General features: G+C 46.6%; 1 protein-coding gene across 2 annotated transcripts in view; it reads left to right on the forward strand.

Moving 5' to 3' along the window:
* Positions 1–1,424: 1,424 nt before the first annotated feature.
* The window catches only part of LOC132446275 (nuclear receptor coactivator 3-like), a 37,004-nt gene continuing 25,928 nt past the window's right edge, over positions 1,425–12,500 (forward strand). The window contains exon 1 of one of the 2 annotated variants that reach the window (XM_060036609.1): positions 1,425–1,593. The gene's annotated coding sequence lies outside the window, so the exon portion shown is untranslated. Of the gene's footprint in view, positions 1,595–12,500 lie in introns of both variants that reach the window. The other variant, XM_060036526.1, reaches the window with a different exon arrangement.

Here is a 12,500-nt window from a genome sequence, read left to right on the forward strand (position 1 = left end):
CATCACTAAACATCCTCAGCATCTCCTCTAACACCTATGCTGCCTTCACTCCTTTTTACATTGCCACCTCAATTTGATAAAACCAAGGAGGTCCCATGTGTTTTTTTACTATATGTGTGTGTGTGTGTGTGTGTGTGTGTGTGTGTGTGTGTGCACGCGTGTTGGTATGCATGCCTGTGATGTATGTGTGCATGTGTGCTTGTGTGTGTGTGTGTGTTTGTGAGTGCTTGCGATGCATGTGTGCGTGTGCGTGCGTGTGTGTGTGTGTGTGTGTGTGTGTGTGTGTGTGTGTGTGTGTGTGTGTAAGTGAGGGTTGATGGCTGGGTTGGGTTGTGGGGTGTCTAGTCTTTCTCTCACTCCGTCTTTCTCACTCACATACTTTCTTTGTGCACTTAACTGCATGGAAATACCAAACTGAAGGGTTTGGTGCAAACTCTCTGCCTGGTGTAATCCTGGCAAGGGAAGGGGGGCACATCTTCGCCACGCTCCGCTCGATTGGCCATCAGCCTTCTGATGTTGCTCCTCCATACCAGTCGAGCCAGCTCACATATGGAGCTCACATATGGGACTCATCTATAAGAAATAAGTGGCCTGCAGGAGGCTGGTCCCTGCCGTTTACAGTTTACAGTCTTCTGAGAGAGAGAGAGAGAGAGAGAGAGAGAGAGAGAGAGAGAGAGAGAGAGAGAGAGAGAGAGAGAGAGAGAGAGAGAGAGAGAGAGAGAGAGAGAGAGAGAGAGAGAGAGAGAGAGAGAGAGAGAGAGAGAGAGAGAGAGAGAGAGAGAGAGAGAGAGAGAGAGAGAGAGACTTATTAAGGAAAATAAATAGTTACTCTAATTTTATTTGCAACATTTATTTACATATGTAATTAATATGTGAAAAGCGAAATTAGTCATTCATATAATAACCTATGGTACCTATACAGAAAGAGAGAAAGAGTTAGGGAGATATTAATAGATTATTAAATAACTAATTATCTCCAAATGACATATCTAGTTCATTTCTGACATGTGGAACACCTGCTTTTAGGCTAATTCCAGTTTCAATCGGAATTAATTGAAACAGGAAATTATTGCAATTTTGCGCGATAGTTCCAATAGCCCAATTTATTCAATATATTCATCACTAGTTTTAGTTCCGTTGCATTGCACATTACATTGTATTACAAAATATTGTTCTCTCTCTAATGTGTATAACAATCATTTCGAAAATTGAACGCATACAGGTCTTTGCAAACAACTTACTGCCTGCTTTCGAGCCCTCGTATGGTTACCTAAAAATAAACACTGAGACATCTTTCTGGATAATATCATCGCTGACATCCGTTTGTATGCTGTTAGACAGTCGTCCCCATAGGTCGTCCCCCTCGCACGGTACGCTGATGGCTAATTGTAGTCCATATCCGGGAGGCGCTAGTATCTATCACAGCAGTCTTCTACCACAATTCACTACTTTACCCAGCAACCAATCGCTCAACTGCAAGCTGGCTCCAACGCTTCGCGAGTGTTTCCCATTTAAACAAACAGTACTGAAGATGGCGGAGAGTTAATGGTGTAAAGAAGAAATTATTTATCTGGCAGAAACACGAGTCTACTTGGTAAGTCACTCTTTTATTGCTCTTTATCTTGCGCTAGTTTACCAAGGCGGACTCTTTGGCTGACGTGAATTCTGCATGGCTGGATGGGGACGGAGGCGCACAGACTTGGGCATTGCACTGGATTGGCAGTGGTACAGTGCAGGGACATTTACATGACAGCCAAGATTGTGTACGTTTTTCCACTTTAGCGAAAATACGGGGGTTGTGCCTATCTGTTATCGTTCTGCAAAATAACAAATGACTACGGGTTGTGAAGTTGTGCACTCGGTGCCCCAGCGAAGCTTTTAAGTAGATATCAGAAATGTGTTTCGAAAGATCATCGGCAACTTTGGTTGACACACGCTTATGCACGCGCGCGCGCGCACACACACACACACACACACACACACACACACACACACACACACACACACACACACACACACACACACACACACACACACACACACACATACATATAGACACGTGCGTTACGGAATACGGTGCTCCAAAGACGCTTCTATTTTATAGCCTACCGGACTACTTGTGTCCTGTCGTTCACATTAAGCGTTACATTTCAGACTGCTATACGACCACCAGCCTACTATAACACAGAGAGCCGGTGGTGGTGGCGGTGGTTGTGGGGGGCCGTGGACATACGTGTAGCCTATGTTCAGCCTGTCGTGGCAGTGCCTGTATTGACTTTGTTCCGCCGATATTAGTTTTATACAAACCTGACATTTTACGCTCTAAAAGGCTGATTATCAGGACGAGGTCGCTCCACGCTGTCTAGTAAAGTAGCCCGGGTCGCAGCGGACAAGGCTGGAGATAAACCGCCGCGGTAAAAAGCAGTATGGTGACACAACCTCTTAAAAAACCCGTTAGGATCGTCACACCATCAAATAGATATCCATTTTTCTGTTTACGTTTTAACATTAAGATGGGATTTTTGTTTTTGTTTTCCATCATATAGTTGTTGGGCTGTAGTCTGCGCGCGGCGTACGACCCCCATCCAGGGGCAGAGCTAATGATGAAAAAAAAGAAAAGTCACGTTTAAATTTAGCCGTGTGTTGGCGGCTTTGTGCTGTCTGATGCCCAAGTAGAGGGGAGTGTGCGGAGACGTCTCTGGCACCTTGTTCCTAAGCGCCCCTCCTTGCAGACTTCCAGTGCAGTCTATATGTCTAAACTGCAGTTTGACACAGTGCCCGTCACACACACCATCACACGCAACATATCTCAAGAGGACTTCCAAATTGAAGGCAAACAGGGGACATGAATGGGGTAGGGTGGGAGGTGCACATCCGCTGCAACGCGTCCCGGTCGCGGGGCTGAACGGAGCTGATGGGGTTGACATTGATGCATGATGTTTGCTGAATGGAAGAAGGGACAGAGGTTAGCGATGGAGGCTGGTGACAGGGTCAGGGGCAGGGGGGTGGGTGGGTTTTTGCTGGGGATTATCCTGATGAGCCAGAGCCACAGAGAACCTCAATCACCAGCCTGTGTGTGTGTGTGTGTGTGTGTGTGTGTGTGTGTGTGTGTGTGTGTGTGTGTGTGTGTGTGTGTGTGTGTGTGTGTGTGTGTGTGTGTGTGTGTGTGTGTGTGTGTGTGTGTGTGTGTGTGTGTGTGTGTGAGGTGTGCGTGCCAGTATGTGTGTCTTGGGGTACGTTGGTGGTGGTGTGTGTGTGTGGGGGGGGGAATTATACCTACCGGTGGTTTGTAGTCTTTGTTTCCTTCCTGGTCTGTTGTTGTTGCCTCCATTGTTATCCTCTGAAGTGCAACTCATTAAGCCTCACCTGTTTGTTTTGTTGCTAAAGATTGTTCAGTCACATACTCTACTCTTATTTTAAACCCTCAGCTTCTCCCTGTTTGCATCTTTGTGTTTTAAATTTTCGTAAATTGTTTTACCTACTCTTCCTGTCTCGTTTTGTCTCTTGCTTGTCCCTCTCCCTACTCAAGATGTGGTAATCTGCATGTTAGTAGAACAGTCATAAGCTTATTTATTTTACTTCTCACTGGTGCAGCTGGATGATGAAGGTGATCTGCCTTGTAGGAATGGAAATGCAAGTTTTATATTTTGAGCTGTTTTTAATTTAACTTAGTGGGCCACAATTAAAAGGCCTGGCAAATGAAATGGCTATGGGCACCAGGGCACCAGGGCAGATCTAATCCGTCAGTTTAATTGATCAAAATGAAAAGCAACAGAACTTTAAAAGAATGGCACATTAATAATTAAGTTACAAATAAATCCTCTATTTACATGAGTCCCAACATGGAAATATAACCACAATTAAAAGCAAGTGGGGACAGTAAAGCCGAGACATATGGTGTTAGCATATGGTGCTGTTTCTAGTAGACCTATACTGCACAGGCACTATGTCTTCTGTTTATTTCCTCAATCCTTTGTGAAACTTGAAAGACCTTGGCCTCTACACACACTGTCTGATTCTGGTGCTTGTGCTGTTGCTTTGGATGTGATCATGCTTTTTATTGCTACTGAGCTGTAGTCTCAGCAAGAGATATTCTTTGTTCAAGTGTGCTGGCTTAACAAAAAAGTGTGTTTAACTAAGATGAACTGTCATACCAAACGCTCAAGAAATTCAAATTTCTAACCGTCTCCATTCACCTATTGTTGGTGGACTACTGTCAGCAGTGGAGTGTGTGTGATAAGGTGAAGATGAATGTGGTTCAATGCTGTATTTGTCTGGTAGTTAAAGTGCATGCGGATAGTTTATTTAGGGCCAGAATGAGGTCGCGGCGAGAGGCAAGTATGGTTTGCTCAGAATCACAGGCGATTGATGAATGGATGAGAACATGTATCGATGGATAGATAGACGAATGGATATAAGGGGAGGGGGAGATCAGGCTGCTCCATGATAGGAACATATAATTGTTCATGATAAATTTGCCTAAAATCAAGTAGTTTGTTTCTCTCACCAAGGCCGTCCTTATGTATTATTTTCATCTCATTTTACATTCACTGACTCACTTACCCTGAAATTGACTACTAAACTAGAAAAGGACACATAGACTGTGTACCTTTTGATCACGTAGTTTGTTCAAGTTATGCAGTTGTTTCTAATTACTACTGTAATCTGAGAATGGTGAACCACTTTTGCTGCATGGCAGTGCATTTCACTTCCTTATTCTTTAGCCCTGGGTATACTATCCCACTAGAATCCTGTTTTGAGGCTTATTTCTACATTGAATAGAAACAAAACAAAGTGTTAATGTTTATATTTTTGCAAGATATGTGAAGAGTTTCATTGTGTCTTATATTTATTTGTATACCAATTAGATTCTCTCTGTTCACCTTATGGCTCAGAATCAGATGGCATTAAAAGAGCTCTGAGAGTCATTTGAAAAGCATAAGTGTGTTTGTTTGCGTGTGTGTGAGAATCAGTGCTGCGTTGATCTTTAAACTCTGGGCTTCTCTACTGCCTTCGATCCCCCAGGAGCCTTAGTGCAGCGCATGTCCTCTGCTGCCTTGTTTTTTCCAGCACTGTTTCTTCTGTGAGAGGAATGTCAAGTGCTCATCATCAAATGTTTCTCTGCCTCTCTCTGCCACTCTTTCTCTCTCTCTCTCTCTGCCTCAGTGTCTGTCTCTCTCTCTCTCACTGCCACTCTCTTTCGCTGCTGCTCTCTGTCTCTGTTTTCGTCTTCTCTGGTCTATCCAAGCCTTCATCTTCTCCCATGTCACCCTTTTTCATTACAAATAATTAATTTGCGCCGAAGACCTAATCCTTTCTAAGTCTTAATCGGAGCACTCCGGCTAAATAAGTTAAGTCTGCACTTAAATTATTCTGAGGTGAGCCGATTGGGATGTGCTTATGAGTGCACGTGTTTAGATGTGCACACATGCATCTCCCAGGCAGCGTGGACGTCTAGCGTCGCTGAGCACGCTCACATTTAGATGTACTGCCTCTTCCTCATTGCATGTCTAGACTTACATCAAACATATTGTTCACACCAAACCCAGATTTTCCTTTGTGTGAATACAGGTCCATCTGTGTTATAGAAAGGGAGGGGGAGGGAGGGGGAGGGAGGGAGAGAGAGAGAGAGAGAGAGAGAGAGAGAGAGAGAGAGAGAGAGAGAGAGAGAGAGAGAGAGAGAGAGAGAGAGAGAGGAAAAGAAGGCGGAGGAGGGAGTCGTTTTATTAACGTGGCGACTCCCGCTAAAATTCAGAGAGTGCTGTTGCATCCAGCTGTTACTGGTTGCACGAGGCTTCGTTGCCATGGCAACACAGCCCTGTGCGCCTGCTCAAGGTCGTTCATCCAGCTCTGAACTGAGGAGCGCGCCACATACGATGCACATGGATGGAACGAGGAGCGATAGACAGAGCCAGAGAAAAAGCGAGAGGGAGGGAGCGAGAGAGAGAGCGAGCGGGAGAGAGAGAGTGTGCGATAGGGAGGGAGCGAGAGATAGAGAGTGGGAGAGAGAGAGAGATCAGAAAAACAGACAAAGAGAAAACAAAAACTTAAAAGTGTCAACTTGACCAATTCAAGGGCTGTCGGTGTGTGGTAAAAAAACTCATGACGTTGCCCCAACACATAAACATAGACACACAGAACCATAAACAATATAGAAAAGACCTCATAGGCCACCCATAGTCTCTCATGCCAAAACACACAGACACAGGGCCGCGGACACGCACACGCAAACACTTCATAAAGAAACAAACAGGCGAAGGGCCTCGGCCTTGGGGTGTGTTGGTTCTTTTGCCAGCTGATAAAATATTTAGCTGGTCAGTGGGAGAGAAAGAGCGGGAGAAAGAGAGCGATCCGATGAGCGCGTCGTAGAAGGAGAGGAGAGACGGGGAGAGAGGAGGAGCGGTGCAGAGAAGAGCACAGATAGGCTTTGTGTTTTTCCCCCCTCTCTGATGGCGCATTGCTGTGAGGCTACCTGGAGCATCTTCGACCCCCGCCCTCCCCACCCCTCCCCTATCTACCGACCTCTTCCCTTTCCCTCTCCACCTCTCTGTAGACGTTTTCCTCTGTCCGACTCCCCACAACCCCTTTCTCTGTCTCACCCTCGGCCTCCCCCCCCCAACACCCTCCATAAACATCTCCACCAACCTCCCTCCTCCCCACACTTAGTTTCCCTCTCCCTACCTCCCTCTATCCACTACCCCCATTACTGTCTCCCTCTCCACCCATTTCCCTCTCTCTCTCTCTCTCTCTCTCTCTCTCTCTCCCTCTCTCCCTCTACTTCTCTACTCCCTCACAATCTCCCTCCCCCTCCCCCTTACTGGCGCCCTCTCTCCCTCCCTCTCTTTCTCTCTCTCTACTTCTCGAGCCCTCCACCAGCCCCCCCTCTCCTACCTGCTCCCTCTACCTCTCCCCCTCTCCTACCTGCTCCCTCTACCTCTCCCCCTCTCCTACCTGCTCCCTCTACCTCTCCCCCCCTCCCTACCTGCTCCCTCTACCTCTCCCCCTCTCCTACCTGCTCCCTCTACCTCTCCCCCCCTCCCTACCTGCTCCCTCTACCTCTCCCCCCCTCCCTACCTGCTCCCTCTACCTCTCCCCCCTCCCTACCTGCTCCCTCTACCTCTCCCCCCTCCCTACCTGCTCCCTCTACCTCTCCCCCCCTCCCTACCTGCTGCTGTGAAGAGCAGTGGGCTGCCCCACCTCTCCTCCCCCAAGCATTGAATCAACACAACACACAAACACACACACACACACACACACACACACACACACACACACACACACACACACACACACACACACACACACACACACACACACACACACACACACACATAAACACACCGCATGCACACTCTCAGCCAAAGACGGAGGAGCCACAGCCACAGCGCCGGTGCCGTAGTGAGGGAGAGAAACCGGCTGGAACGAGAGCTGGTGGAAGGCGAGGCCGAGTCAGAGGCACGTGAGGAGGGCCCCCACCTGGCGCTGAGCGGGCTCGTCTGCAGGCGACCGTCCTACACCGGCCGGCCCCCTCATGTTCCCCTGGTTCTGAGTTTGAGACTCGGGGGTAACGCACGTGCACGCAGCCTGCCCTTCTCCAGGGTGCACGGAGAGTTCAGTGGGTTGGATCTGCTGCCCACGTCCCCACCGCCGTCGACCGTTTATCAGCAATGAGTGAACATCACCTTTGTGCGTCTAATGGTGTTAGTGTGTGTGTCTGTCAGTGTGTGTGTGTGTGTCAGTGTGTGTGTGTGTGTGTGTGTGTCAGTGTGTGTGTGTGTGTGTGTGTGTGTGTATGTGTGTGAGGGAGAGGTTGTTTGAAAGCGCAGGAGAGTTGAAATGCACACTGGCTGTCACTTTGTTGAGGGTCCCTGGAGGAGGGAGGTGGGAGTTTTTTAAGGGGGGCCAGTTTCACGTTTCTCCTTGCACCCTTGACTGAGGTAATAGATGCTTGTTAAAACGGTTTGTGTGTGTGTGAAGCGGTGTTCTATTTTTTTAACCTATTTTCCATTGAAAAAAAAAAAAAAGCCACAAGTTTATGTGTTCAGGAGCCCCTTTACCAACGCACACACTCGCTCGCACGCACCCACACTTGCACACATTCAATGGGGTGGTGTTGGTTAACGCTGGGGTAAACGTTACCAGCTGCAGCACCGCTAGCGGACGGCTTCAACTCTCTTTGAACCCGCGTGTTACGTGACCACGTCCTCCATTTAATTCACCATTCCTCCTCTGCTGCCTTCCCCACAACCTCTCCTTCTACCGTATCCACGTAGCTCCTCCCCCCCTCACACACACACACACACACACACACACCCTCACACACACACACTCAGCTCAACTCGCTCCTCTCTCCACCAGCAGCGTCTCTCCCTCTATCTCTCTCCTCTCCAAGGTCTGCCACGCCCACCCATTCTCCTTTACCCTACCGCGCTGGACTGCCGGCTCCAAACGGTGCTGTCTGATTGGCTGCCTCACCCATCCCCCCAACCCCCCCCCCCCCCCCTCTCATCCACACACCCGAGGTCATGCGTGTCGGCGCTGTGATGTCACGGAGGCTTGTTTATCCATACCTCCTGAGCATAGTAGTGTGGGAAAAGGAACCTAGATACACACTGCTTTACACGTATACACACGCACAAACACAGTTGTTATTTAGCGCCAGAGCACTACGTCTCATTTAGTTTTGATGCCGAGTGTGCAGATTTAGCTTTGCTTGGTTTTTCTACACATTTGGCTTTGTTGGCGATGTGTAATAAATAGTAAGCTGAATATATATGGTACCTAGCAGTCTACTAAGGGCTGCTCGCCACCACCATCATCATGAGCTTTGAGGAATCTTTGTCCTACTGACAATCTGCTGTTTCCAAACTGCTGTATTCTCCCATTCTGATTCCAGTGAAGGAACCACAGGCTTTATCCGTTTGCTAGTTTTGGATCTCGCAGGCAGAGTTGAGCACTGTAGTCACATTGGTTCCTTGACTTCACCTTCAGCTGAGAAAATCACCTTGTAGTAGCTGCATTTCCTTTATTGCATCTTTTTTATGCTCTCTTTTGGCGATAGACGGTACATTTGTTCGTCCCGAGAGACATGAGTAGTATCAAACGAGCGTTGGTATTAGAATGATGTTTTTAAGTGGAACAACCTGCCCAGAATGTGGCTCTCTAGCACACAATAATAGATTGTGGTTCCTTTGTGGGGAGTTCTTTCTACAACACCTGTGTCGAGATGCATGTGTTAACAACCAAAACCCGGGAACGCAACCTGTGTACGTTTCGTAGTTTCCTATAAGATTATATACTACTGTATTTTTGGTACTCTTCCTCAGCCCGTGTTAGGAGTGTGCATGTACATGCATGTCTAACAGGAGACTTGTCGACCAGGATGTAATATCATCTCCAGTCGGGACTCGGAGGCTGCCCACTCAAGTAACCAGCAGGTGAGCCGCTTGGGTGTGACTCTGTGGGGTGGAGAGACTCGGTCCGTGAAGCTGTATCCGATGAGGTGAGATGTGAAGTGGAGAGCTGATGTGGATGGAGAGGCCACACTCAGGACTGCTCATGCTCAGCCAACTGAGAGCTAGCCGGTCGGTTACGTCTTTAGTGTGACTTGGCTGGTCTGCCCAACAGCCGGAGAGAAAGTCTTCATTTTGAAATCTAAAACAAATCAAAGATGTTTGCATTTCTGAAACATAATTTTCAGAAATAAGTTGAGTATCTCTTGAGAATCTTTAAAGCTCTAGTAAAGTCAACTCGGTATCAGGGGAAGTGGCCAGTGGACAAACTCTCCTCAACACTAGAAAATGCGGCAGTAGAGCAGACACCTACGCCAAAGAATCAGTTTGAGAGAGGCCTGGCTTGGAGGGAGCCAATTGGCCGCTTTGAGAGGAGTCTGAGGCCTAAAAAAAAAAAAAGTTTGGTTCCTGTTGGTTGTCAGTTGAGGTCATGGGTAGGTAGGGAATTTATTTTATTTTTTTATTTTATTTTTTCCAGCGGCAGCGAATGATAGGTAGGTTGTTTTCATTTAAAAACGAGAAAATTCGCTCATCCTTGTACAGAATGAAGAGGTGCTGTACCAAAACGTGATTATAGTTTGCATAAAAAAAAAAAAAAATTTTTTAAAGCTCATAAAATAATTTGGGTTGCACATAAATTGACAGGGTCGGTCGGAAACCGGAACCAAACAAAATTTCTTTTTAGGCCTGATGACACCCCACAAAGCCCCCCTCCGTCAGGTATATTCACGAAAAGAGGAAGTGGGCGGGGGTCCCCAACAATCATCCTGAACCTTGTGGTGGTGTTACGCAAATAAATTGTGATATGCCATCACCCTTTTTTGTCTGATTGGCTTGAAAAGTTAATCACTTCTTACTCTGCCCATAAAACTACCCACCAAATGCCCAACTGACATCAGATGTCAGTTGGGCATTTGGTGGGTAGCCGTGTCAGTCCGTGTTTCTGTGTCAGATGATCTGACACAGAAACACGGACAGACACGGCGAGAACATAAACTTTTGCGAAGGTAATAATGAACTTTGGAAATGGGGAAAGTTCAATTCTGGTTTTCCACTATAAAAACAGTTTGGCTTCCAGCAGTATCCATTGATTTGCAATGGTCTAAAGCTAAATGACAATTACCCTTAAGCCATAACCCTGCAATACTACACAATTAAAGGTCCAGCATGTTACATTTTATGGCATCTAGTTGCGACGTGCCAGATTGCAATCCATTGAATAACCCATTCCCCACCCCTCCCTTTCCAACAACTACGGTGGCCTTCAACGGTCTGTATTGTGTAATGTGCAAGTAGGTTAATACATTTCTTATTTCGACTGCAAATGTTAAGGTCATAGTTTACAACTAAAGGTTATTTTACATTCAAGGCAATTGTGTGTTGAGATTTTTTCCCACGTCAGTAAAATAATAAAGTCACTGTCGATTTTTGATGGCCTGTGGATGAATCAGTTCAACCAATCACCATCGGGAATCTTTGTCTCTGTAACTATGTTCACTATGTATGTAGGAAATGGCAGACGTACATAATAACCTATTAACTATAAACATTAGCTGAAACAGGGGGTTCACTCACATTTAATAACATGTTTTCTTTAGAGCCGTTTGTCTCTTCTTTGCTATAGTAGAAACATGTCTGTGCAACATGGCGGCCTTCGTGGAAGAGGACCCAGTCCCTAAGTAGATATAAAGGACTCATTCTGTGTGATTATAACACAAGCAACATTTTTCATTAGATTACACTTTGTTTAAAACATATTGATGAATATTATATTCAATTTCTGCCAAGCCGTTGATGCCACTAAATTCTACACACTGCTCTTGGATTTTTTATGTGGGAGCTCAAAAACAACACTAATTTGGTTAAACTTGGTGTTAGTTATTTGAGTGTGGAACAATCAAAACTTGGTTGAACTTGGCTACACTATATTGGAAATGGGCCCACAGGGTGATCCCAGGTGGCACATTTCTGATAGTTTGAACGTTTTGCTTTCAGTTGTCTTGTAGAAATGCCTTGATAGGAAAGCGCTTTGAGGCACTCACGTTTACGATACAGGTGTAGCCGCATGCTCTGAATACCGAGCGTTTGCCTGAACAATGTTCTGCGTCTGCGGGAGCAATTCGTATCGCGCCACGCTAGCACGCAAACAGTGAAACAAATTACAATGGAAGTGAACAACCGGCATATAGAGACATGCCAACGGGTGTCTGGTGATCTAACAAGTCTAAAAATAACACGAGAGAGAGAGGGAGAGAGAAGGGAGGGGGAGGGGGAAGGGAGACGAACATGATAAAGACAGACGGGACGGGAGGGAGTCATCAATAATGTACCTGGAGGCCATGTTGAGTTTGACCTTTCGGATTGGTCACCTGTGCTCAGCCAAGCAACCTTCTGATTGGCTGGAGAGGCTTTTGTTTTGTGTCGGATGCAAATTGTAGGCCTGCTATGTTGGGAAACTCTTATCAGCGAGTTGGTCAGTGGCGCCGCTGACGTACGCAGCAGACACGCACGCGCACACAGACATCCTACACTTGAACTAAATTTGACACTGCTCGCCTCTTAATCGCAGCTAATTTCAACAGCTCAGGGTTGAACAGTAAGAATAAGGCGAGAGCGTTGCTGGAACCCGTGTGGGGGAGGGGCCAACTAATTCTTCTCGTGTGGTTGCCAGGTCTGTGACAAATACTGCACAGGGTAGTCTTATGGGGCTGCTTCAGGGTGTATGTTGACTGACAAAAATAAGTTTGGCCTAATGTTAGGGAGATGATTGTTGCTGATTGACCAAAATAGAAGAAAAAAAACAGTTTTGTTTGCACTTCAAGGGAATAGACAAAGGAATAAGCCACATGGTGGTTATTGTCTTGTTTGTTTGTGTTGAACACTGTTTATACTATGTAACCTGAGCCTGCTGGGTAAACCAGTCCTACCAAGGCAGTAGTGGGGGGGGCCTTTCTAGATACAAAGATGCTTCACGACACAAACTTGGAT

The sequence above is a fragment of the Gadus macrocephalus genome, chromosome 1, assembly GCF_031168955.1.
Source record: "Gadus macrocephalus chromosome 1, ASM3116895v1".
Taxonomy (NCBI): Eukaryota; Metazoa; Chordata; class Actinopteri; order Gadiformes; family Gadidae; genus Gadus; species Gadus macrocephalus.